The 25,015-nt window shown below is 48.8% G+C and overlaps 1 protein-coding gene across 1 annotated transcript in view; it reads left to right on the top strand.

Annotated features, from left to right (window-relative positions):
• The first annotated feature begins 14,766 nt into the window (after nt 1–14,766).
• The window catches only part of ADORA2B (adenosine A2b receptor), a 40,609-nt gene continuing 30,360 nt past the window's right edge, over nt 14,767–25,015 (top strand). The window contains exon 1 of the mRNA XM_089316601.1: nt 14,767–14,873. The gene's annotated coding sequence lies outside the window, so the exon portion shown is untranslated. The remainder of the gene's footprint in view (nt 14,874–25,015) is intronic.

The following is a 25,015-nucleotide window of genomic DNA, read 5'->3' as shown; positions in this document are numbered from 1 at the left end:
GGCCCAACCAATCACTAGCAAAAACCAAAAGGGCCTCCTGGAACTTCCTGATTTGTGCTGGGTGAAGAGGCATTGCCCATCCGCAGGACACAGGGCGCTTCTCCCAGCAACAAAATAGGGATTCTGTCAGCTTGGACGATTGCGAGGGAAGTGCTCGCGTTTTCCTCATGAAGAAGGGACTGCGCGGGTGGCCGCGCCAGGGGGCGCCCCTGCTTCCCAGAGACAGGGGCCGGGCGTCTGACACCCAGGTGTACGCTCCCGGTCCCCGGAGTTCCCTCCAACTGGCCGCTGGCCGGGCCAGACCCTACACCCTACGGGCAGGCCCTCCATTTCCGGGCCCCAGCACTGATGGTAGTGCCTGAATGGAAAGTTCCCTGTGTTCTTTCTCTCAGGGATTAGAAAGATGGCGCACTTGAGGAAGTGGGCGGTGCTGGCTGCCTGCCTCGGCCCCTGTGTCTCCCCAGACTGCTGCACTGAAACCTTTCTCTCCAGGCTCACCGGGTGACTTTAAAAAATGATGTATCTATTTACTGGAGAGAGATGGGGAGGGTGAAGAAGAGATCTTCCATCCAATGGGCCACTCCCCAGATGGCCACAACAGCAGGTTTGGACCCTGCTGAAGCCAGGAATGCCCATGTAGGTGGCAGGGACCTACCCAAGTATTTGGGCCATTTTGAACTGCTTTCCCAAGTGTATTAACAGGAAGTTGGATCAGAAGCAGAGCAGCCAGTACTCCAGTCAGCGCTCAGATACGGGATGCTGGCGTTTCAAGCAGCCGCCTAACCTGCTGCACTACGGCACCAGCCTCTCACCAGTGACTTTCACAGTGTCTGTGAAACCAGGAGAGAGGGAGGGCGTCACGGAATGAACTGCCACTGCTGCCTCTTGGACCCCCTTCTAGGCCACACCCCCATCTCCAGGTGGCCACCGTGACCTCCACCTGTCTAGGTCAGTGGCCAGTCCTCCGTCTTCACCCAGCACAGCCCCTCGGCTCCTCCCCACCTCTCTCCTCCTCCCCTTATCCTCCTCTCCCATCTGTTTCGTGTCTTGTCCGGTGGATAGCTATACAAAGTACCATAGGCTGCCTTAGAAACAGCCAATGTTTATTTCTCACAGTTCTGCAGCCCAACACCAGGGTGCCAGTGTGAGGGCCCCCTCCTGGGCTGCACAAACAGCCAGCTGCCTGTCATAACGTGACATGGACGAGCAAGAATGAGCGGTTCTGCAGAATCTATCCATAAGGGCCCTAACCCCACTCATCTCTGCTGGCCCTATCACCTCCCAATGATTCCACCTGCCTACCTTGGGGGTTAGGGTTTCACATAAGAGATTGGGTAGGGGAAAAATCCAGACATTTAGTTTGCTACTGTGGGCTGCGTGTATGTCCCCTCTTTTGGCCCCTTACATTTGGTATCTCTGAGTGTAGGTGTTTGGCCTACTGGTTAAGATGCCCGTATCATTTCAGAGTGCCTATGTTCAATTCCCAGCTTCTCACTCTGGCTTCCTGCTAATGTGCACCATCAGAGACATCAGGCATCAGTCCAAGTACCTGGGCTCCAGCCACCTGTGTGCAACACCGGGATTGAATTCCTAGCTCCTGGCTTTGGCCTGGCCCAGCCCTGATGTTGTAGGTACTTGGGGAGTGAACCAGCAGATGTGAGCTGTCTCTCTTCTCTGTCTCTCTGCTTCTGAAACAAAATGAAAAAACTGAGTTTGAGCCTGGTAATGGGTCTTATGTGAGCCTGCCGGTAGGGATGTGAGACCGGGGGATATAGGAGCTGTGAGTTTTGCAAAAGAATTTCTTCAACCTGATGGCCTGGCCTGTAGGCCAAGCAGGGTCACCAGAGAAAGTACAGGGCACCCAGTTAAATTTGGATTCCAGATAAACAATGACTGCAAGTCAGAGGAGCTCTGGCTAAACAAATTGTAAGTCCTGAGTGAGCCAAACCATATCCCTAGCCCACCACTAGTGCACTGTCTGTCCCCTCTCTGTCTCCAATAGGAAGTTTTTCTTCTCTATTTCCTGGGCAGCTAACACAGATGTTCAGCAAGGACTCCGCAGCAGCTATGAACAAATGCTTTTTAAATGCAGCATAACATTTGAATGCAATGGAGCCAGGGATCGGACGTGGGGGAATACTTCACCAGAACTCCTTGGACTTTCAGTCTCCAAAACTGTGTGCTACACAAACTTCTTTTCTTTGTAAGTTACCCAGCCTCTGGGACTTTGTTATAGTAACAGAAGATGGATTAAGCAGGCTCCCTGCCTTCAGACCACCATGGTAGCCCTCGGGAGGCCCCTTGTTCTAAGGGCCCAGGGGCCTAGTCCAAGGCTATGTTAGGACCCAGTCTGGATCGTTCGATTCACATTTTCTACCCAAAGCCTTTGAAGGGGCCCCCTCCAAATTCCACTGCAGTTGGTGGAATAATTTCGGCCCATCCTCCACTTGCCCACTTTTAGGGGTTGCCTCAAATAGAAAAGCATTCCCTCATTCTCCCTTTCCCATGAAACTCCGCTCCCTGAAATAATCTCTCATCTCCTTTCAAGGCCATTTGTCGGCTCTACAACTACCCAGCCGTGGGTGTTATTTTTGGGCAAACGTCTGCCCCCACCCTCCCACTCATCACAGCTGTGCCAGGACAGAGACTAGCTCTTGGGTCCACTGTTATATCCTGGCACCACCTTTTTAGCATGAAATGAGTACCTGGGAGCCCAGTGGCTGGTACACTGGAGGGGCCGAATGCCTCCAGTAGACAGCCACCAGATGTTGCTGTAGTGATGCCCAGAGGGTGGGAAGGGAAGGCCGGGGAGCAGGAGGCCCTGGTTGCTGTAGAATGGAAGACAAGCTGCCTTTTATTGATTTGTTATTTTTTTTTTTAATTTTTTTTTTTTTGACAGGCAGAGTGGACAGTGAGAGAGAGACAGAGAAAGGTCTTCCTTTTGCCGTTGGTTCACCCTCCAATGGCCGGCACGCTGCGGCCAGTGCACTGCGCTGATCCGAAGCCAGGAGCCAGGTGCTTTTCCTGGTCTCCCATGCAGGTGCAGGGCCCAAACATTTGGGCCATCATCTACTGTACTCCCTGGCTACAGCAGAGAGCTGGACAGGAAGAGGGGCAACCGGGACAGAATCTGTCTCCCCGACTGGGACTACAACCCAGTGTGCCAGCGCCGCAGGCAGAGGATTAGCCTATTGAGTCACGGCGCCGGCCAGATTTGTTACATTTTAAAATTCTTTTCATTTTAATTGAAAAGCAGAGAGACAGAAAAAGAAATAGATGGACAGAAATCTCATCCATCTACTGGTTTACTGCTTAGATGTCCACAACAGCTTGGGCTAGGCCGACTGAAGCCAGGAGCCTGGAACTCACAAGTACTTACGCCATCACCTGAGACCTCCCAGGGTGCACCTTAGCAGGAAATTGGAACCTAGGCACTCCCGTATGGGATGCAGTCATCCCAAGTGACATCTTAATGGCTGTGCCAAACTCCTACTTCTCAGCTGGAGTTTTAAACCTTTTGCCTCGAAGTATCCCACTGACAGCTCAATGTTCTCCAAACATTGGAAGCTGTCTACTATAAGGCTTTTTTTTTAAGTCTTTTATTTTGAAGCCTTCAAAAATGGTTCAAAATACTAAGATCTCTATTCCCTTCATATCCTCTCAATGATCTTTTTTTTTTTTAAAAAAAGATTTATTTATTTATTTGAAAAGCAGAGTTACAGAGAGGCAGAGACAGAGACAAAGAGAGTTCTTCCATCTGCTGGTTCACTCCCCAGTTGGCTGCAATAGCCGGAGCTGTGCTGATCCGAAGCCAGGAGCCAGGAGCCAGGAGCTTCTTCTGGTTCTCCCACGTGGGTGCAGGAGCCCAAGGACTTGGGCCATCTTCTGCTGCTTTCCCAGGCCATAGCAGAGAGCTGGATTGGAAATGGAGCAGCCGGGACTCAAACTGGCACCCATATGGGATGCCAGAACTGCAGGCAACGACTTTACAAACTATGTCACAGAGCTGGCCCCCTCAATAATCTTTTACTATAAAAATGATGACTTCCTTCCTCAGGAGTAAAACTGACCTGCCAGGAAGATGTCTTACAGCATCCTGTGGAGAATTCTTCCACTGGGAACCCAAGAACCGGCCTCCACCCTTGGACTGCGAACCTAGCCTCCACCCTCAGGCAGGGAACCCATCTGGAGAAGCTCACCAAGGGGCCCCACAGGATGAGTCATGCGTGTGTTACTGCAGCGTCTGGGAGCTCAGGTCAGATGACCTCTCTAAGCCCCTTTCGACACGTCTTCTGCAAAGATCCTCGTTCTAGCATTGTTTGTCTCTAAGGCAATGCGGGAAACAGTGTTGGAGTCCAAGAACATTCACTGGCCTCCCAGTCCTCCCGGGGTGAGTCAGCCAGGAACCCACATGTATTTCACGGTCCTGTCCCCAGGCTATGGAGTCTTTCTCGACAATGGAAACCTGTCTCCCAGCAGAGAGCCTAGGGACTTGGCAAGTCTCAATCAAACCTCCCCTTACACAGCTTGGGAGAGTCCATTTACAATTTAAAGCAACAGGCAACTTCCCCTTAACTTGGAGGCTGGACTCCTCACCAGCTGCAGCTGCAGGGGTGCCGGGGGGTGGGGTGGGGGGCTCCCTAATGCTACAAGGGGATACACTGAGAGGCTGCAGGAGATGAGACCCCTACCATCATCACCATCACCATCATCTCTTTTGCAACTGAAATGCTCCTGATGCAAAATCGGAAGCTGGAAGCTTCATTTCATGTGATTGTGTTGTTCTTTAAAGGAAGAGAGTGAGAAAGAGCACACACTTCTGTCTACGGGTTCATTACCCAAATGCTTGCCAGCAACCAGGGCTGGAACAGGCCAAAACCAGGAGCCAGACACTCCATCCAAGTCTCCTGCGTGGGTGGCAGGGGCACAAGTACCTGAGCTATCATCTGCTGCCTCCCAAGAAGCTGGATCGAAAGTAGAGGCAGGGGGCCAGCACTGTAGCATAGTGGTAAAGCCACCTATGACACTGGTGATGTGGGATGATAGATAGGTAGGTAGGTAGATAGATAGATAGATAGATAGATAGATAGATAGATAGATAGATAGATAAATGTAAGTTCATGAGCTGGAAGCTGCACCTAGTTCACTTTGTGTTGTCATGTTCATCTACCTGTCAATCAGGGGACCCCTCCCCAGGAAGTACCTCCTCTTCCCTGACACCTGGGGGTGGTACTACGTAAACACCTCCATTTTTTTCCAAGCACACAGAAAGCTAGGAAGAGCGGAAGCTCGCTCTCTCTTCCATGTAGACCAGGATGAGCAGAGCAGGGTACGATAATTCCCTTTCTTTGGTCCCATTCTCCCTTATTAAAGCCCTAATGAACCCATGTATTATTCTCACTTTGTAAATAAAGTTCATCACACTGCATGCCATGTTTGGGCTTGTATTTAGAATTCTCTAAGTAAAAAGGCAAGAACCTAGAAAATTAATTTAGGCCCAATTCCCAGCCCATAACACTGGCATGCCAGTTCGAGCTCTACTCCGATTCAGGTCCCTGCTAATGCGCCCAGGAAAGCAGTGGAAGATGGCCCAAGTCTTTGGGCCCCTGAACCCACATGGGAGACCTGGAAGAAGCTCCTGGCTCCTGGCTTGGTCTAGCCCACCTCCAGCCAATGTGGCTGATTTGGGGAGTGAACCAGCCTATGGAAGCTTCTGTCTCTCTTTCATCCTTTAAAATAAATAAATAAACCTTTGAGAGAGGGAGGGAGAGGGAGAGAGGGAGAGAGGAAGAGAGGGAGAGAGAGAGAGGGAGAGGGAGAGGAAGAGGGAGAGGGAGAGGGAGAGAGAGGGAGAGGGAGAGGAAGAGGGAGAGAGGGAGAGAGAGAAAGTAGAGGCAAGGCTTGAATCCAGGCATCCCAGTATGGTATGTCCCAAGCAACAGTCCAACTGCTGTGTCACAACACCAGCCTGTGTTGATCTTTTATTTTATTCTTTTAAGATTCATTTATTTATTTGAAAGTCAGAGTTACACAGAGAGAGACAGAAAGGCATAGAGAGAGAGAAGTCTTCCATCCGCTGGTTCACTCCCCAATTGGCTGCAATGGCTAGAGCTGTGCCAATCTGAAGCCAGGAGCCAGGAGCCAGGAGCTTCTTCTGGGTCTCCCATGTGTGTGCAGGGGCCGAAGGACTTGGGCCATCTTCTACTGCTTTCCCAGGCCACAGCAGAGAGCTGGATCAGAAGTGGAGCAGCCAGGACTCCAACTGGCGACCAGATGGAATGCCAGCATTGCAGGCAGTGGCTTTACCCACTACATCACAGCACCAGATCCCCATGTTGATGTTTTAAAATGACAATTGTTGGCCGGCACTGCGGCTCACTAAGCTAATCCTCTGCCTGTGGCGCCGGCACACCGGGTTCTAGTCCCGGTCAGGGCACCGGATTCTGTCCCAGTTGCCCCTCTTCCAGGCCAGCTCTCTGCTGTGGCCCGGGAGTGTAGTGGAGGATGGCCCAAGTCCTTGGGCCCTGCACCCCATGGGAGACCAGGAGAAGCACCTGGCTCCTGGCTTTGGATCAGCGCAGTCTGCCGGCCGCAGCGCGCCGGCCGCGGCGGCCATTGGAAGGTGAACCAACGGCAAAGGAAGACCTTTCTCTCTGTCTCTCTCTCTCACTGTCCACTCTGCCTGTCAAAAAATAAAAAATGACAATTGTTACTAAAATATGAGGGTACTTCCTAATGTGGAAAATGGAATTAAAATTCTATGAACTTTTTGAACTGCCCTCATACATGTTCTGTATATAAAATACCAAAATGTACAAGGAAAATAAGAATCTCCTATTATCACATCGAGAATAGGCCACCAAAATCAACATCTTTTCAGTGGTTTTGCAGCCTACTTATGTATTACTTAGGATTGGGTTAAGTGGACTAGGAATACCGACTTCAGAAATAGTGTCTTTTTTTATTTTTATTTTTTTGACAGGCAGAGTGGACAGTGAGAGAGAGAGAGAGAGAGAGAAAGGTCTTCCTTTGCCGTTGGTTCACCCTCCAATGGCCACCGCGGCTGGTGCGCTGTGGCCGGCGCACCGCGCTGATCCGAAGGCAGGAGCCAGGTGCTTCTCCTGGTCTCCCATGCGGGTGCAGGGCCCAAGCACTTGGGCCATCCTCCACTGCCCTCCCGGGCCACAGCAGAGAGCTGGCCTGGAAGAGGGGCAACCGGGACTAGAACCCGGCGCCCATATGGGATGCCAGTGCCGCAGGCGGAGGATTAGCCAAGTGAGCCACGGCGCCTGCCCCAGAAATAGTGTCTTAAAGAAGGTAAGAAACAGGGCCGATGCTGTGGCGCAGCAGGTTAAAGCCCCAGTCTGCAAGGCAAAAAAAGTTGTGAAAAAAAGAGGCAGTGAGAAACGCCCATCCTCTCCATCTTCATTCCCACACTCACAGCACACTGGTGGCTGCTGTTACCAGTTATTTTGCGTACCCTTCCAGAGTTTCTTAGGCATATGCAAGCAAAGGGGAATCTTACAACCTCCCCTGGCCCTGTTTTTTTTTTTTTAACCCAAAAGGTAGTACTTTGCTTTTTGTTTTTTCGTTAGAGGTTTTTTTGTTTTTCTTGTCACTTAGCGATGTGTCTTAGTGGCGTCCCCTGCCACTACATGGAGAGCATTCTCATTCTTTATTTTTTTTTTTTCAGCTGTGTGGTACTCTATTATGTGATGATAGCTCTAATTGCCTAGTTCCCTATATTCTTCCATTCTCTAGTTTGCTCCCCAAATGCCTACAACAGCAGGGGCTGAGCCAAGCCAAAGCCAGGAGCTAGAAACCCCAGCCAGGTCTTCACATGGGTGGGCAGGGGCCCAAGCACTGAGCCATCACGTGCTGCCTCCCAGGGTTCACCTTAGCAGGAAGCTGGATCGGAACCAGATGATCTGGATCAGAGCTATGATGAATGAGTGGCTTAGTGCTGGTATCAGAGCAGATTGCTTACCTTGAGCAGGGGCCCCTGTCTGTCTCTCCTGCCTTTCACCAGGGCATGAAGTAGTGTCAAGGCCATTGCCAGGTGCCAATGCTTTCATATTGGGCTTTCAGGCCTGCAGAACTTACCTTTCTTTCTCTATTACCCAGACCGTGGTATTCTGTTATAGCAGGAGCGAATGGACTATGACATTATATCAATCAAATAGGACACTTCTGAGAGCGAAGGTGGGGCTTTTTTTTTTTTTTTTTTTTTTGACAGAGTGGATAGTGAGAGAGAGAGACAGAGAGAAAGGTCTTCCTTTGCCGTTGGTTCACCCTCCAATGGCCGCCACGGCCAGCGTGCTGCGGCCGGCGCACCGCGCTGATCCGATGGCAGGAGCCAGGTACTTATCCTGGTCTCCCATGGGGTGCAGGGCCCAAGTACTCGGGCCATCCTCCACTGCACTCCCTGGCCACAGCAGAGAGCTGGCCTGGAAGAGGGGCAACCGGGACAGAATCCGGCACCCGACAGGGACTAGAACCCGGTGTGCCAGCTCTCTTACTTATACTGGGGGCAAGGGAGTCAACCAGTGCTGTCCCAAGCAAACTGGGACAGAAGATCACCCCATGGATGAGGAACATAGGGCTTGTTTCCAGTACTTTGGTATTGTAGTAATGTTTTAATTTTATTTTTACTGTTATTTATTTATTTGAGAGAGAGAGACAGAGACCACCCATCCACTGGTTCACTCTCCAAACACCCAAACTTGAGTCTGGGAACCCATTCCAGGTTTCCCCCATGAGTGACAGAGACCCAGCTACTTAATTTATCAACACTGTCTCCCAGGGTCTGCACTGAGAGGAAGCTGCACTGGCACCAGAGCTAGGAATAGAACCGGGGCACTCTGCTGGGGGATGTGGGCATCCCAACCACAGTTGTAACCACCAGGTCAAATGCCCGCCCAATATTGCTGTCATGAGTAATGGGTATACAGAGCGGTTCCCTGGGAACGGTGCTGTGGCACAGAGGATAAAGCCACTGCCTGTAATGCCGGCATCCCATATGGGCGCCAGTTCGAGTCCCGGTTGCTCCACTTCCAATCCAGCTCCCTGCTAATGTGCCTGGGAAAGCAGCAGAAGATGGCCCAAGTGCTTGGGCCCCTGCTACCCATGTAAGAAGAGACCCGGAAGAAGCTCCTGGTTCCTGGCTTTGGTCTGGCCCGTTGCAGCCATCTGGGGAATGAGCTAGTGGGTGGAATATACCTCTCTCTCTCTCTCTCTCTCTCTCTCTCTCTTTGTAACTCTTTCAAGTAAATTAAATTTTTTAAAAATAAGGTTCTCATGTATAAAATTCAAATATACACTTACTGCATCAAAGGACCATGCACATTTACACTTCTGCTAGAAACAGCTAGATGGCCTCTGTAGGAACGGGCTTCCTTGTTCTCCTATCAGTGTCACGTGAAGAGGTCTTCCTTCCCCGTAGGTGGACTCGCAAAGTGTTATCACACCCTTGGCTTTCTGCCTGTCCCACGGGTGAGCAGCGGTCTCTGAATTTCGTTTTCTTGTGTATCTTGTGATGAGTGAGGCTGACTCAATTCCCAGATTCCATGTAGTTTCCATTTTCTGTGAATTTCCATCCCATAACCATATTTCCTCCTAAGTGTTTAGAAACGTTGTCATGAGACTTTCTGTACGTTAGGAAGATGCAACTCGTTTCCCAAAACTGTCTCTGTCTTTGCTTATGATGGTTTATTTTTGGATTTTAAGTCAAAGCCAGAGAGCTTATAAAGGCGTGTTCTGGTGTTTCTTTCCAGCTTTCATTGCTCTACTTGAAACGCCTGATGCTTGTGGGACTTATCCTGGTGTCTGTGTAGAGTATGGATTTACGTACTTTTAAAATTTATATATATTTGAGAGGCAGAAGGAGAGAGAAAGAGACAGAGCACTCCCCCAAAACCCACAATGGCCCAAACGCCAGGAGGAGCCAGGGGCTCAGTCCAAGTGCTTCAGATGGGTGTCAGGAACCCAACCACTTGAGCCATCGCCTCCTACCTCCCAGGGAAGCTGGAATCAGAGGCAGGCATCAGACTCAGGCGTTCCAATATGGGAATGTGTGTGTTTTAACCACTAAGTCAAATCAAATGCCCACCCTGGACTTACCTATATTTCTTTTTTAGACAGTTTACTTATTTTTAAATTTTTATGTCTTTGAATTGCAGAGAGCGAGAAAGATCTTTCACTCATTGGTCCATTCCTCAAATGCCTGCAACAGCCAGGGCTGGGCCAGGCTGAAACCAGGAGCCAGGAACTCAGTACATGTCTCCTACATAGGGGGCAGGGGCCCATGTACTTGAACCATCATCTACTGCCTTTCTTCCTTTCTTCCTTTCTTCCTTTCTTCCTTTCTTTCTTCCTTCCTTCCTTTCTTCCTTCCTTTCTTCCTTCCTTTCTTCCTTTCTTCCTTCCTTTCTTCCTTCCTTCCTTTCTTCCTCCCTCCCTCCCTCTCTCTCTCTCTCTCTCTCTCTCTCTCTCTCTTTCTTTCTTTCTTTCTTTCTTTCTTCAGGCAGAGTTAGACAGTGAGAGAGAGAGAGCGAGACAGAGAGAAAGGTCTTCCTTTTCCATTCGTTCACCCCTCAAATGGCCGCCACGGCCGGCGCGCTGTGCTGATCCGAAGCCAGGAGCCAGGTGCTTCTCCTGGTCTCCCATGCGGGTGCAGGGCCCAAGCACTTGGGCCATCCTCCACTGCACTCCCGGGCCACAGCAGAAAGCAGGACTGGAAGAGGAGCAACAGGGACAGAATCCGGTGCCCCAACCGGGACTAGAATCTGGCGTGCCAGCGCCACAGGCGGAGGATTAGCCTAGTGAGTCGCAGCACTGGCCTATATGCACTCTCAATAAATATATTTACCTTTTCACACAATAATACAAGCTTATCGCTAAGCAGTCAAATGGTGGGGTCAGCATTGTGGTGCAGCAGGTTAATCCCCTGTTTTCAACACCATCCCATATTGGAGCTCCAGTTTGAGTCCTGGCTACTCTGCTTCAGATCCAGCTCCCTGCTAATGTGCCTGGGAAGCAGCAGCAGATGATTCAAGTACTTGGACTCCTAGACCCAGATGGAGTTCTGGGCTCCTGGCTTTTGCTTGGACCAGCCTTGGCTGTTGTAGCAATTTAGGGAGTGAAGCAACACATGGAAGATCTCTTTCTCTGTCTCTCCCTCTCTCTCTCTCTGTCACTCTGTCAACTAAATAAATAATTTTTTAAAAAGTCAAATAGTATTTAAGGTTTATATCCAAAGACAGCAATCTTGGGGTGAGTGTTTATTGATTAGCTAACTGGTTAAGACACCCACCTCCCACATTGGGGTTAGCTATCTGGTCCTGCATCCTGACCCCAGATTCCTGCAATGTAGACTCTGGTGGGCAGAAGAAAATGGCTGAGTTGGGCCCCTGCCACCCACTCTGGAGACCCAGATGCAGGTGCCAGCTCCTGGCTTCAGCCTGTCCCAGTCCCAGCTGTTGTGGGCATTGGGGAGTGAACCAGCAGATAAAAAGATAAAAGCGTTCTCTCTCTCTCTCTCTTTCTCTCTCACTCTAAAAAAAAAGAAAGAGAGAGAGAGAAAGAGAGAGAGAAAGAGAGAGAGAGAGAAAGAGAGAAAGAGAGAGAGAGAAAAGGCAGCAGTCTCCTCCTGTTCTAGTTCTTCCTTCCATTCCTTCTCCTCTACTCTTTGTTAGTCATTGTCCAGTCCTTTGAAAATTTCTTTTGGTATTTACCACATTCATAAATAGCAGTCTTACATAGTTGTATGTTAACTTTATCATTTTAACATAGGCTATGTTGTTACATTGTATCAAAATTCTCCCTTTCAAATACACATGAATCACAAATGTCAGTGAACTCTGTGTCAATTCACTCTGCAGTTAGTACTAGGATTTGCTGCTATTCTATTTCTCCTTGCATATTTAAATAATTAACCTGAAACAGTCATTGTGAGCCTTTCCTCAAAAAAGTATGAAAACCAGGCAGATTTGAGGATAAGCCATGGGATGAATGGAATGCTTTATTTTTTTTTTCTCCAAAGCAGTTTTTTTTCTTTTTACACGATGTTATCCTTGAGCATAGCTGTCATGCTTGTATCTGACTCTGAATAAGCAATAACCCTGTGTCTGTTTTATCTACCACAGGCTCTCAGCCTAGCATTTCTGAGCAGCCCTAATGCAGATTCACCTGCGGCCTCGACTTGAGTCCTCTGTGCCTGGCGCCCTGGCAGATGCTGGGGATGCCACAGTTAAGACAAACTTGGGGCCGGCATTGTGGCACAGCAGGGTAAGCCACTGCCTCCAATGCCAGCATCCCGTATGAGTGCCAGTTCAAGTCCTGGCTGCTCCACTTCTGATCCAGCTCCCTGCTAATGCATCTGAGAAAGTAGCAGGAGATGGCCCAAGTGTTTGGGCCCCTGCTCCCATGTGGGAGACCTGGATGGAGTTCTAGGCTCCTGGCTTTGTCCTAACCCAGCCCAATTGTTGTGGCCATTGGGGAATGAACCAGCAGATGGAAGCTCTCTCTTGCTCTCGCTCTCGCTCTGTGTGTGTGTGTGTGTGTAACTCTGACTTTCAAATAAAAGAAATTAAAAAAAAAAAAAAAAACTCTGGGGGCTGGCGCTATGGTGCAGTGTGTTAAAGCCCTGGCCTGAAGCGCTGGCATCTCATATGGATGCCAGTTCTAGTCCCGGCTGCTCCTCTTCCAATCCAGTTCTCTGCTATGGCCTGGGATAGCAGTAGAAGATGGCCAAGACCTTGGGTCCCTGCACCCATGTGGGAGACCTAGAAGAAGTTCCTGGCTCCTGGCTTCGGATCAGCATAGTTCCGGCTGTCGTGGCCATCTGGGGAGTGAACCAGCGGATGGAAGACCTCTCTCTCTGTCTCTACCTCTCTCTGTATCTCTGTCTTTCAAGTAAATAAGATAAATCTTTAAAAAAAAAAAAAACACCTCTGTCTGTGCATTTTTGGAGCTCACATTCTGGTTTCTTATAAGAAACAAGCGTACAGGATGATAGGTATTGGTAAGTACTAGGAAAAAAAGCATATCCAGGCTAGAAAATAAGAGCCCACAGGATAGCTGCTCTACTAGGGAGGATGGTCAGAGAAATCATCCTTGAAGGGGTGACGAAATTCATTCAAATACCTGAAGGTGTGAGAGGAAACCATGTGGCAATCTGGAAAAGAATTTGATGGGGGTGGGAATCGCACATCCAAAGGCCCTGGGGCAGGGATGCACTGGTTGCATTGGAGAGAGGAGCAGGGAATGGGGGCTGGATAGCAGGAAGGCCGTGTGAGCAGAGGATGTGCAAGGCGGCTGGTGACAGTGGCTCGAGAGAGGACAGAATCTGGCAGGTCTTATCACAAGTAATTAGAGGGAGAGGCAGATATTTGGCTTAGGGCCAAAGCAATTGGTTAGGGTGATCGTGTTCTGTATCTTATCGGAGAGGTTGGGTTTGAGTCTTGACTCTACCTTTAATTGTAGCTTCCTGCATGAATTACTGGAGATAGTGGCCACCCACATGGGAGACTCAGATTGAATCCCTGGCTCCTAGCTTTGGCCTCATCTAGCCCCAGCTGTTGTTGAGCCTATGGGAAGTGAACCAATGGGTGAGAGAAAGCTCTCTGCCTCTTAAATAAATAAAGTAATTGGAGGGGTCTGAGCAGAATGTAATTGACATTTTTAAACAACCGTTTGGGAAGCCATGCAGAGAGGTGATCGTAGAGGGACAAGAGTATAAAGATAAAATAATTTATTAAAATATAGCCTTGTAGGGGGGCCACTGAGATGCTTCAGGTGAGAGACAAAGCAGGCTGGGACAGTGGCAGCAGGGGTGGTGCGGTGGCCCTGCGGAGTGAGAGAGCAGGCGAGGCTGACCCGTGGGGTGCGGGCTGAGCGTTCAGAGCCGCTGCTGATGAGAACAAGGCTTTAAAGTATTCAGGGGTCAGGTGGGGATGCTTTTCCACATCCCAGGGGAGCAGCTAAGTAGACAGGAAAAATCTGGATCCCAGAAGGAAAAGAGAAAACTCTGAGAGCCCTAGGCCCTCCTTGGAGAGGCTGGGGATGGGCAGAGAGGCGGGGAAGGCCGGCCAGGGGCCCAGGGAGGTCTGATGGCCCAGGGAGGTCTGATGGCCCAAGGGCTTCCAGGCCCAAGGAGTGATGGCGGTGACAGACGAGCCCCTGCCCCAAGGCTGAGGAAGCGGAGGCCTGCCTGCCGGGTGCCTGTTGGGTTTGACAAGCTCTGACAAGATAAGACTGTAGGAGTCGGTGTCAGAGTGGGCTGGGGACAGACGCGGTGAGAGGTGGAAGAGAAACACGCGGGAGGAAGTGGAAGCCCAGGGAGGACCTCGTGCAGGAGTTTTGCTGGAAAGGGGAAATGAGGCGAGGTGCGCGGGAAGAGGATGTGGGACTAGGGGGTGTTTCATGTTCTTTTTCCTCAATGGACAGAAGGATAGGGCACATCTGCCGGCTGGGGGGTGGGTGGGGTGGGGTGGGGTGGGGAAGGAGCCTGAGTACGAAGCAGGGAAGCCGGGGAGGAAGCACGCCCATGAACAAGAGCCTGGGTCCAGGAGGGCCACAGCGTGGGGCTGGCTGTGTCCACGCGTGCGCGAGCGCATGCGCACTCACTCGCGCGCATGCGCACTTCACCCATGGCGGCAGGGCCCGCTGTGAAATGCCACAGGGCTACCCGGGGGCTGGCAGTGTGGAAGCCCCAGCTGCGTTGTCTGGCTGGGACGCGGGCTGATAAGGCTGGGACTGGAAAGGAGGCGCCTGAGGCTGACATCCTGGAGGCCATTCGGCTGCTGTCGTGACAGGTGCCAGCGCTCCGCCAGGACCTGAAGACGCCGTGACCAGGGCGTGCGTGGGGGGTTCAGGTGCGTCGAAGAGGAAGAGGTTGTAGGGGAAGAGGTTGGGAACCGGCGGCTGCAGAGGCTGGCGACGCTGCAGAGGCCGCCGAAAGCGCCTCTGGGGTGAGGCGGGGACCCTGGCGGAAGGGGGTCGCCCCCTGCGTGCTGGGTCGTTATGGAAACAGAGCAAGGACTATTCTAGAAGAGTGGGGCTTCTGGGATGCAGGGTTCAGGAGAGCTGTGAGGCCAGCAGCAGCCCTGGGGAGGGGTTCTAGGGAGGGCGCGGGAGAATGGGCTGAGGGCCCGGGGCGTTTTCCGAGGCATTTTCCGTTGAGTTCCTAGCGGCCTTGTGGAAATGCGGGCGTCGGAAGAGGTGGACGTTTGGGTCAGCTGGGGGACGTTTAGAACCCTATGGGAACGTTGTAGAGTATGCGGTAGAATCTGGAGACCGTGCCAGGGAGGCCAGGAGTGCTCTCTTGGAAGAATCAGGTTTCGAATGGAAACCGCCCCCAGCCAGGAGCCAAATGATGACCACACGGTTAGCCCGGCCTGTCGTAGGATGCGCTGAGCGTGCGTTCTGGTGGAGAACTGGCGTGGTTGTGGGGGGCTTCCTTTGTGGGGTGGCCCTTCATCCTGAGAGTCAGCTTGAGGTGCACAGCGGCATCACTCAGCATTGGTGACAGCGGACCGGAGTGTCCAGCCATGGGTGAACGGGAAACAAAACAGGATCCAGCCGGCGCCGCGGCTCACTAGGCTAATCCTCCGCCTGCGGCACCGTCACCCCGGGTTCTAGTTCCGGTCGGGGTGCGGTTCTGTCCCGGTTGCCCCTCTTCCAGGCCAGCTCTCTGCTGTGGCCCGGGAGTGCAGTGGAGGATGGCCCAAGTGCTTGGGCCCTGCACCCCATGGGAGACCAGGAGAAGCACCTGGCTCCTGGCTTCGGATCAGCACAGTGCGCCAGCCGTAGCGGCCATTTGTGGGGTGAACCAATGGAAGGAAGACATCTCTCTCTCTCTCTCTCTCTCTCTCTCTCTCTCTCTTCACTGTCTAACTCTGCCTGTCAAAAAAAAAAAAAAAAAAGATCCACATAGAGGAATGTTAAGAAGCGCCTCATACATGCTCCAGCATGGATAACTTGAGGGCACTGGGCTAAGGGAAAGAAGCCAGCCACAGAAGACCCCCATATTGTGTGATCCCTGGGGTAGCCATATTGGTAGAGAGCAGTGGTGGCTGCGAGGAGTGGGGGGGGATTGGGGAGTGAGGAGTTGATGGGGACAGTTTTAGTATTTCAGGATGAGAAGCCAGAGACGGTGGTGATGACGGCACCACAGTGAGAAAGTACTTAATGCCAAGTACTTAATGCCAGTGTACACTTAAGAACTGATCTCGGGGTTCCCTGCTCAGGCACATTCTGTGTGTTATAAAAACAAACAGCAAACAAAAAACATGGGGTTCACCTTCTGAGAAAGAGAATGCTTATCTCCACTATAAGCCAGTAAGAGAAAGGCCCAAATCAATCTCCCCATACAGAGAGAGGTTTGGGAATTTGTGGAGTTAGGGTAATTGGGGTAGAACTGGGGGAAACTGTCAGGATGTAAGTGCAGAGGAAAGGGGTGACAAATCATGTCTTAACATACATCGGGCGTGTTCAAAGATGGCTGCCGAAACGTTACCCAAGGTTCGTCATCGGACATTGTAGTTCACCGTAAAGTTAGTTCTCTGCTCCGTCTGAGCTGATCTGCGAAGGCTCCAGTCACAGGGCAGGCTGCGACTCATTCTGTCCAGTTTTCTTAGGGACCCTGGAAAGACAGCAGAATTTTTTTTTTATTGGCTAAAGCAAGTATTATGGGGTTGCAGGTTAATACGCAACAAGTATGCAAAGAACAATTATGGGCTATTAGTATGTTAGGCAGCCACAGGAAGCTTGCTTCTGTGCAAGGTGGGGGAGGTCCTTTGCTGCCTATGGTTTCAAAAATAGTTAAAATGTGAATCTGGGGACTTGGGGAGACTGAGCCTATATCCTGTGGCCACACTGTCGGTACGAGGTCGCAGCACTGGCGCAGAGTGTGTCTCCTGATCCTGGGCTGTGTGGGTCAGGTGTGGAATCTGGCAGGTGGTGACTACGGGCGCTGAGGCCTGGGGTGGAGAGGGGCACCCTACCCCAGGCCTGCGTTCGGGGCCTCTCAGGAAGACCTTGTGCTTACTTACTTGCCACACTGATCGCTAACACAGAGACATTTGAATTCTCCAGGGTAGTGATTTGCATTGGGTGGAGCAGGGCCCCACGGGCACTTAGATGAGCCTCCAGGCTCGGCAACGGCAACACAAGGAAATGCTCACAAACAGCAGGCCCCGAGCATCATGGTTATTTTCCTGACCTCAATCTCGAGTGCCTGATCTCAAAACTATCATTAAAATGCCCAGATTTTTTCATTTCGAAAAACTAGTGTCTGCTCTACTCCATAATACCCACCTGAGTGTTTGTTCAGGCCCGCTGGCCTGACGGCGCTTGTTTGGAACTTGACAGTGAGTGTAAGTTTACCAGGAAGAAGGAAGCTGGGGCAATTTGGAATAAGAATAATAAAGGGGGGGAGGTGTCCCGTCCTGCCAGATATCACCATACACCGTGAAGAAGCAGTGCTCCTCAAAGTTGAGCAACAGTAAAACAACAGAGAGAAGAAACAGATTTGTGATCCGAAGAGAAGCCAGACGTGCCACGCTGCGTGTAGGGGTTTAGTATCTGACCCCGGAGGCATTTGCAACCCATTAGAAAAGGATGCACAACTCAACTCAGGAATTCAGGGCCCTTTGTCTATCCTGTGGAGAAAGAGTAAACTAGATTCTTACACTCTAAGCAGGACCCAAACCCCAGAAGCCATAAATGGAAGAGGTGGACAGATATGCTTAACCACATAAAAATGGACAACTTCTGTGTGACAGAAGACATCATAACATTAAAAGATAAAAAGCAGACTGGGGCAGAGGTGGGAGAAGACTGGTAAAAATATTTGCATTGCATAGCAGGTAATATACAACATAATAACTAAAATACATGACAGGTGTTTAGCCTAGTAGGTAAGATACCAGTTAGGATGTCTGCATCCCACATCAGTGTGTCTGGGTTTGATTCCTGGCTGTGGCTCCTGACTCCAGCTACCTGCTAAAGAAGACCTTGGGAAGCAGTGGTGATGGCTTAAGAAGTGGGGCCATGCCACCCACATGGGAGATCTGGACTGAGCTCGGTGCTCTTGGCCCCAACCCCAGCTATTGTGGGCATTTGGAAAATGATTAGCAATTGGGAGACCTCTCTGTTTCTCTCTGGCCTTCAGATTAATTAATTAAGCAGAAAGGAGTTCCTCAGAATATATAAGACAAAGGATTCAGGCAAAAATGAATTAAATAAGCAATTCTTAGGAAAAAATGCTAAGCATTAGAAAAATGAAGTGAAGGTTGATTTCAGTAGAAAGGGAATGTATAGTAAAGCAACAGTGATAGAACTTTTTCCTTATAAGATTATAAGATTGGAAGTAGGTTCTGGCATTGTGGTGTAGTGGGCAAAGCTGCCACCTGCAATGCTGGCATCCCATATGGGTGCTAGCATCCCATATAGGTGCTGGTTCATGTCCTGGCTGCTCCACTGCTGATCCAGCTCCCTGTTATGGCCTGGGAAAGCAGTGGAAGATGGCTCAAGTGCTTGGGCCCCTGACATCCACATGGGAGACCCGGAAGAAGCTCCTGGCTCCTGGCTTTGGCTTGGCCCAGCCCTGGCAGTGGCAGCCATCTGGGTAGTGAACCAGCAGATGGAAGACTTCTGTCTTTGCCTCTCTCTCTGTAATTCTGACTTTCAAATAAATAAATCTTGCAAAAAAAAAAAAAAAGATTGGAAGTAGAGGAAAATATTGATGATGTTTTATTCTGGAAAAACTAGGTAGAAATGAGTGTTGCTGTGCACTGTTTATGAAGGAAGGGATACATGGATGGATGGTAACCCTCTGGAGATGGTGATTTATTGTGGGCAGTTGAGGAGTGAGTCAGCAGACTGAAGGTCTTTGTCTGCCATTACAAAAAAAAGCTTATTTTATCCACATTGTTGGAAAAAAATCCTCTGTTTAAAACATTTTTAATGTCTTTATTTATTTTTACTTTACTTGAAAGTGAGACGTACAACCAGAGAAAGAGAAAGAAGCCAGAAGCCTGGAATTCAATCTTTGTCTCCCACATGGGTGCCAGGGACCCAAATACTTGAGCTGTCACCTGCAGCCTCCTAGGGTGCACATTAGCAGGGAGCTGGAATCAGAAATGAAGCAGGAACTCAGAGTCGGGCACTCTGATATGGGATGAGGATGTCCCAAAGAGCATCTTTTTTTTTTTTTTTTTTTAATTTGACAGAGATAGTGAGAGAGAGAGACAGAGAGAAAGGTCTTCCTTTCCATTGGTTCACCCCCCAAATGGCCGCTATGGCCGGTGCTATGCTGATCCAAAGGCAGGAGCCAGGTGCTTCTCCTGGTCTCCCATGTGGGCGCAGGGCCCAAGGACCTGGGCCATCCTCCACTGTACTCCTGGGCCACAGCAGAGAGCTGGACTGGAAGAGGAGCAGCCGGGACTAGAACTCTGTGCCCATATGGGATACCGGCACCTCAGGCAAAGGATTAGCCAAGTGAGCCATGGCGCCAGCCCTCAAGGAGCATCTTAACTGCTGCATCCAATGCCCATCCCAAAACCAATTTTTGTTTTTAAAAATGACACATCAGGTTCACCAATCCCTGGTTGCATGTCTTTTGCACACTTTCACAGGAAGTGTCATCACTAGATCTCTGATTCTATAAAGCATACGTTGTACATAATGCATTATGTTTGTATAAGCACAGAAAAACATCTGGAACAGAATTCAGAATTTAACCATGGGGTGTTAAGAACAGAGAGGTCGCAGGGCACTTTTACTCTCTTAAGTATTCTGTGAGTGTTAGTGCCTTCTATGAGCATGTATTTTTCTATTTGTAAAGTAAACGTTAACCACAGAGATCCTAGAGTCTGCTTGGGCCAGCAGTGTGAATTCCATCTTGAGTCCCTAGAAGGCCAGTTTTACTTTCACACCCAGACAAGCTTTATTCATAAGCTAATGGTAATTCTCCTTTGATTATTTTTTCATCTTCTCCCAATCTGAACTATCGGCCAAGATGCCAGGAAGAGAGGAGCTTGATGAAGTGGAGGCTAATCCTTTCCCGGCCTGCCCAAAAATACCTGGAGGTTTCTGGAGCTGATGCAGCATTAGGGCTCTGGTCAGCAGGAGCTTGGAGAGGGAGAGACATCAGAGGACAATGGGTTAAGCTTTCTCACTCCATAATTGAAGTGATCAGGTTCAAAGAGATGAAGTGGTGATCCCAGTCCTGGAGGGAGAGTTCACCCTGCCCTGGAGACAAGGTTAAAATGTTCCTGTTGTAGGAGCAAAGGGAACAGAAACGTATAAACCCCTTTTTTTTTATAGGGAGGGGAGGAATGGAAATGTAGTCAGTTTTTAGGAGAAGCCCGTGAGCTTGAAGAACATACAATAGCACGGGACAAAGTCTGTTCTTTCCTGTAGAACAGACAATGATTCGTAAGTGATTCCTTGTGGGACCACAGTAGAGAACAGTGATGTGTGACGAGTCCATCCAGTAGTGTTGGCAGACTTCAGTCTTCCTGCTGTGAGAATTCAGTGTTCTTAATGAAATTTCAGAGAGATGGCTGGAGGCAATTGTATCTTATTTTGGTGGATCGGGTCAGGTGGGTAAGTGAACTTTGCAGATAGTCCTCCTCCAGGAAGGGAACAGACAGTGGAGTATCAGAGAGCTTGGTTTTGAGGTGGGTTCTAGGGCATGTTCCCAGCATGTCAAAGTGCTGGTCTTTGGGGCATTGTTTTCTGAGCTCCAATGTAACCACTGTTCTCTTCCACAAGGTTCCATCTCAGTGGATGAGCCAAGAACCAAGATACCTTTAACCAGTACATTTGCCCAGCTCTGAATCCCAGAAAACAGGACCCAGTGGTGGCTTAGACTACAGAGATGTTTACGGTGTTGTGGGACAGAAGTCCAGAGACAGGTGTTCTTGAGATTGGCTGCTCGAAGACATGACCAGGGACACAGACTCTTTCTTCCATCTTTCCCCATCACCTTTAATGCATTGTTTTTCACTTCTTACCTGTTACCTCAAAGGTTGCAAGGTGGCTGCCATGGGTCCAGGTACCATGTTTTCACACAGCAGTGTCCCAGGAAGGGGAGGAGGAGGTCCAAACCTTGCAGTATAATTCCCTTTACATCCTCTTAGCCAGAATTAGTCACATGCCTCTCCCTTAGGCCGGTCATTGGCAAAGGGGGAAGAGATTGTCTGGTTTAGGCTAATCACGAGTCACCCTCTGGGGTGGGAATATTATTGCCAACCCCATGAACAACAATGCAGTTCAGTTAGAAGCTGAAAAATGAGAGATTATTGTTGAAGATTCACAGCCCAGTGCTGCTTCAAGATCCTCATTCTAGCCTGTGACAACACTGAGCAACTGACCTGAAGCAGTGTCCCACATTTCTCATGGAAGCAGTGAAGTAAATGTTGTAAATTAGAATAGATAACTCAGATCTCTGTGGTGAAGAGAGCTGATTAATGGATTTGAAAATTTGCATGGCTCTTTCAGCCTCCTCAACGGATCTATTTTGCAAACCACACTAGTGCAAAATGTCATTTCCCACCTGAGGTCTCTCAAATTAGCTACAAAACAAACAAACAAACAAGTGAATCATGCCAAAGGAAGGAACTTTAGACGTTTCCAGAGATGGGGCAAGCATTCTAAGCATTTGATAGAAATTAAACAAGCTTGCTAGAGACTGGATGGGCAGGAGGAGACTCTCAGGTAGCAGAGTGAGATAGAAGTTGGTCTGCCTGGGGCTTGGCTAGTAACCCTTAGGTGCACCCATGAGAAGCCACCTTATTTCTTCTCTTTGATTTGTTGAAGGAAAGGCAGCTGGGTTGCACATGTGTGATGGGCCAAATTCTGCACAGGATTCGGTACAGTCTTGGGGCCACACAGACGAGGAGGAGGAGAGGAAGGAGGCCTGGTGTTCAGATTCATTCTACAACCTGGAGCGCTCACCCTTGGAGCCTCTGCTGAGGGCTTCATTTCTCCCTGGCACACCTTCATATGTGATGTGAGGTAGACTGTCCTTCAACACTGGGAAGGAGCAGGAACAGTTCCATGCCCTTCTGTTTGCCAGAGAGACACAGGCAGATCTGGTCTTGGGTGGGCATCAGGTGGACAACTCCAGGAGGGGCGGCCAGAATGGAAACAGACTAAGCTGAGGTCCAGCTCTGCACTTCCCCATATTCATGGTGGGTCTCAGAGAGTCATCTAGTCACTTTCAGCCTCCATTACTTTGCTGTCTACACAAGACCCAGTTAGAAGCTATGTGACTTATTTGTTTCTGTTTGAAGAAGTGTCCATTCAGACCCTTTATCCGTTTTAACAATAATTGGATTATTTGTCTTTTTTACGATTGAGTTGTAAAAGTTCTTTCAATTTCAGTTAATTTTTGTAGATGGAGTGAAGGAGGGGTCCAACTTCACTCTGTTGCATATGGATACCCAGTGTCCCAGTACCATTTATTGAAGAGTCTGTTCCCCCAGGGAGTTGTCCTGGAAGTCTTGTCAGATATCAGTTAGCCATAAATATAAGGGTTTATTTCTGGAATTCTAATTCTAGTCCATCAACCTATATGTCTGCTCTTAAGTCAGTGTTACATTGTCTTGTTTACTGTAGCTTTGTTGTAAACTTAAAAATATTTTCTAATTTACTTAATGATTTCTTCTTTGGCCCTTTGATTAATTTGCAACTATGTCATTTAATTTACAAATATTTGTGAATTCTACCAAATTCCTACTTGTTACTGGTTTCTAATTTCATTCCATTGTACTTTGTATGATTTCAATCTCTTTAAACTCATTGATGCTTGTTTTATGGCCTAATATATTGTCTGTTTTGACACTGTTTCACTTGCACTTGAGAAAAATGTGTGTTCTGTAGTTGGATGGAGAGTTCTATAGATGTCTATGAGTCCCAGTTGGTTCTTCAGGTCTTCTGTTTCTTTGATCTCTGTGTATTTAGTTGCCTAGTTGTTCTATCCATTACTGAAAGTAGAAAATTGAATCTCCAAGTCTTCATTGTTGAATTATATATTTCTCTCTTCAATTCTGGCAATTTTTGTTTTATGTATTTTGGAGCTGTATTATTAGGTGCATCCATATTTATAATAGTGACTTTTTATTTCAAATTTTTATTTATCTTTGTGTTGATTTTTATCTTAAACTCTATTTTGTGTAATATTGGTGTAGCCTTTCCACTTCTCTTTTGGCTACTTTTTGCATGGTGTGCATTTTCCCACTCTTTTGCTGACAATTTATTTGTGTCTGAGAGATAGAGAGATGCACAGAGAGAAAGGGAGAGATCTCCCATTTGCTGATTCACTCCCCAGATGCCCACAGTAAGCCAGGGCTGCAGCAGGCCAAAGCTAAGAGCCAGAAACTCCAGGTCTCCGACTGGGTGGCAGAGACCCAGGTACTTGAATCAACACCTGCTGCCTCCCAGGGTGTGTGTAAATGGCTTTGCCTGCTTTGCCACAGCACCGGCCCTTAATTATCTTCTTAAAAATATTTGTTCTTTTAGTTGAGAGACACAGAGAAAGAGAATGCTCCCATCTGCTGGTTCACTCTCCCAGTGCTTGTGATGGCCAGGACTCGGCTGTGCAGGTGCCAGGTGCCAGGAACGCAACCCGTGCCTCTCACATGGGTGTTAGGAACCCAGTTACTTGAGCCATCACTGCTGCCTGCCAGGCCCTGCACTAGCAGGAAGCTCAATTCAGTAGCTGGAACTAAGTATGAAACACAGGCACTCTGATGTGGGATATGGGTGTCTTAATTGGTAGGCCAAACTCCTACCTCTTTCTTTTAATTCATGATCCTCTTTGGTCCTTTAACATGTTCATAATAACTGACTTAAAATTTTAGCTGGGATCAATGTTTGGAAAGGACATTTAACATCCCTGGTCTCTGCCCATTAATTACCAGTAGTGAACACAATGGGAACTCAGAACATCTGCACATACATTTAAAGAGCACTCCCTTAAGCTTAGCAAACAGTATCACTCGGTTAAGAGCCTCGTAAGTTACGGTATTTTGGCTAGGTGCTCATACTTATTTATACTGAGACACGTGTGTACTGTTATCACATTTTCTTTCTTGGTCACCTTTCGTTTTTTTCTAGAGTTACTAGTTACCTCCTTTAATAACACTTAGTTTTAGGGTGAGCTTTATGGCATAGCGGGTTAAGCTGCTGCCTACCTATGACCCTGGCATCGCATATTGGAGAACTGGATCAAGTACTGCTCCACTTCCAATCCAGCTCCCTGTTAATATGCCTGGGAAAGAAGGGATGAATGGCCCAAGTACCTAGGCACTTGCCTCCCAAATGGAGACTCAGATGGAGTTCTGGGCTCCTGGCTTCAGCTTGGTCCAGCCCTAGCTTTGGCAGCCATGTGGGGAGTGACCCCGTGGATGGAAAATCTCCTCTTTCTCTTTCTCTGTCACTCTGGCTTTCAAATAAATAAATAAATCTTTAAAAACTAATAGTTTCCTGGTAGCTATCATTAATTATTAAGTTCTCCAAATGTATATAAAATTATCTCTCTGTAACATCAAGCCTAGCAGGAAGTCACTTCTTTGTGCTCCCCTCTGTCCTTAGCTTTCTGTCTTCTTGCTCACTTCTGAGCTGATCAATCTGGATTGTGATGGAACTGGGCTTCCCTTCACTGTCATCTTATTTGAATGCAAAATTGTAAATTGGTGAATCTTGAGTATTTCCACTGCCCATGGAGGGGAGGATCATGGAGAAGTCAAGGGAAGTTTGGATCATAAGGGAGTTACATTTTTTCTGAATATCTGAGGGCAGAGTGACTATGAATGTGTAACATTGCTTCATGTAGAAATAGAACGAATACTTTGTAATTCCTTCTGTATATACCTCTCTCTACATATATGTATATGTACATTTTTACAGGTACATACAAGGGTACTTCAGGAAGTTAATGGAAATGAAAATTAAAAGATACATTTATTTTATTGCAAAAATGTGAAATCCATTCTGTCTCATAATA

This window comes from Oryctolagus cuniculus, chromosome 17 (assembly GCF_051225735.1).
Source record: "Oryctolagus cuniculus isolate XC-2025 breed Fujian yellow rabbit chromosome 17, ASM5122573v1, whole genome shotgun sequence".
NCBI lineage: Eukaryota > Metazoa > Chordata > Mammalia > Lagomorpha > Leporidae > Oryctolagus > Oryctolagus cuniculus.
Note: the sequence above shows the minus strand (reverse complement) of the source record. Positions and strands in the feature narration are given on the sequence as shown.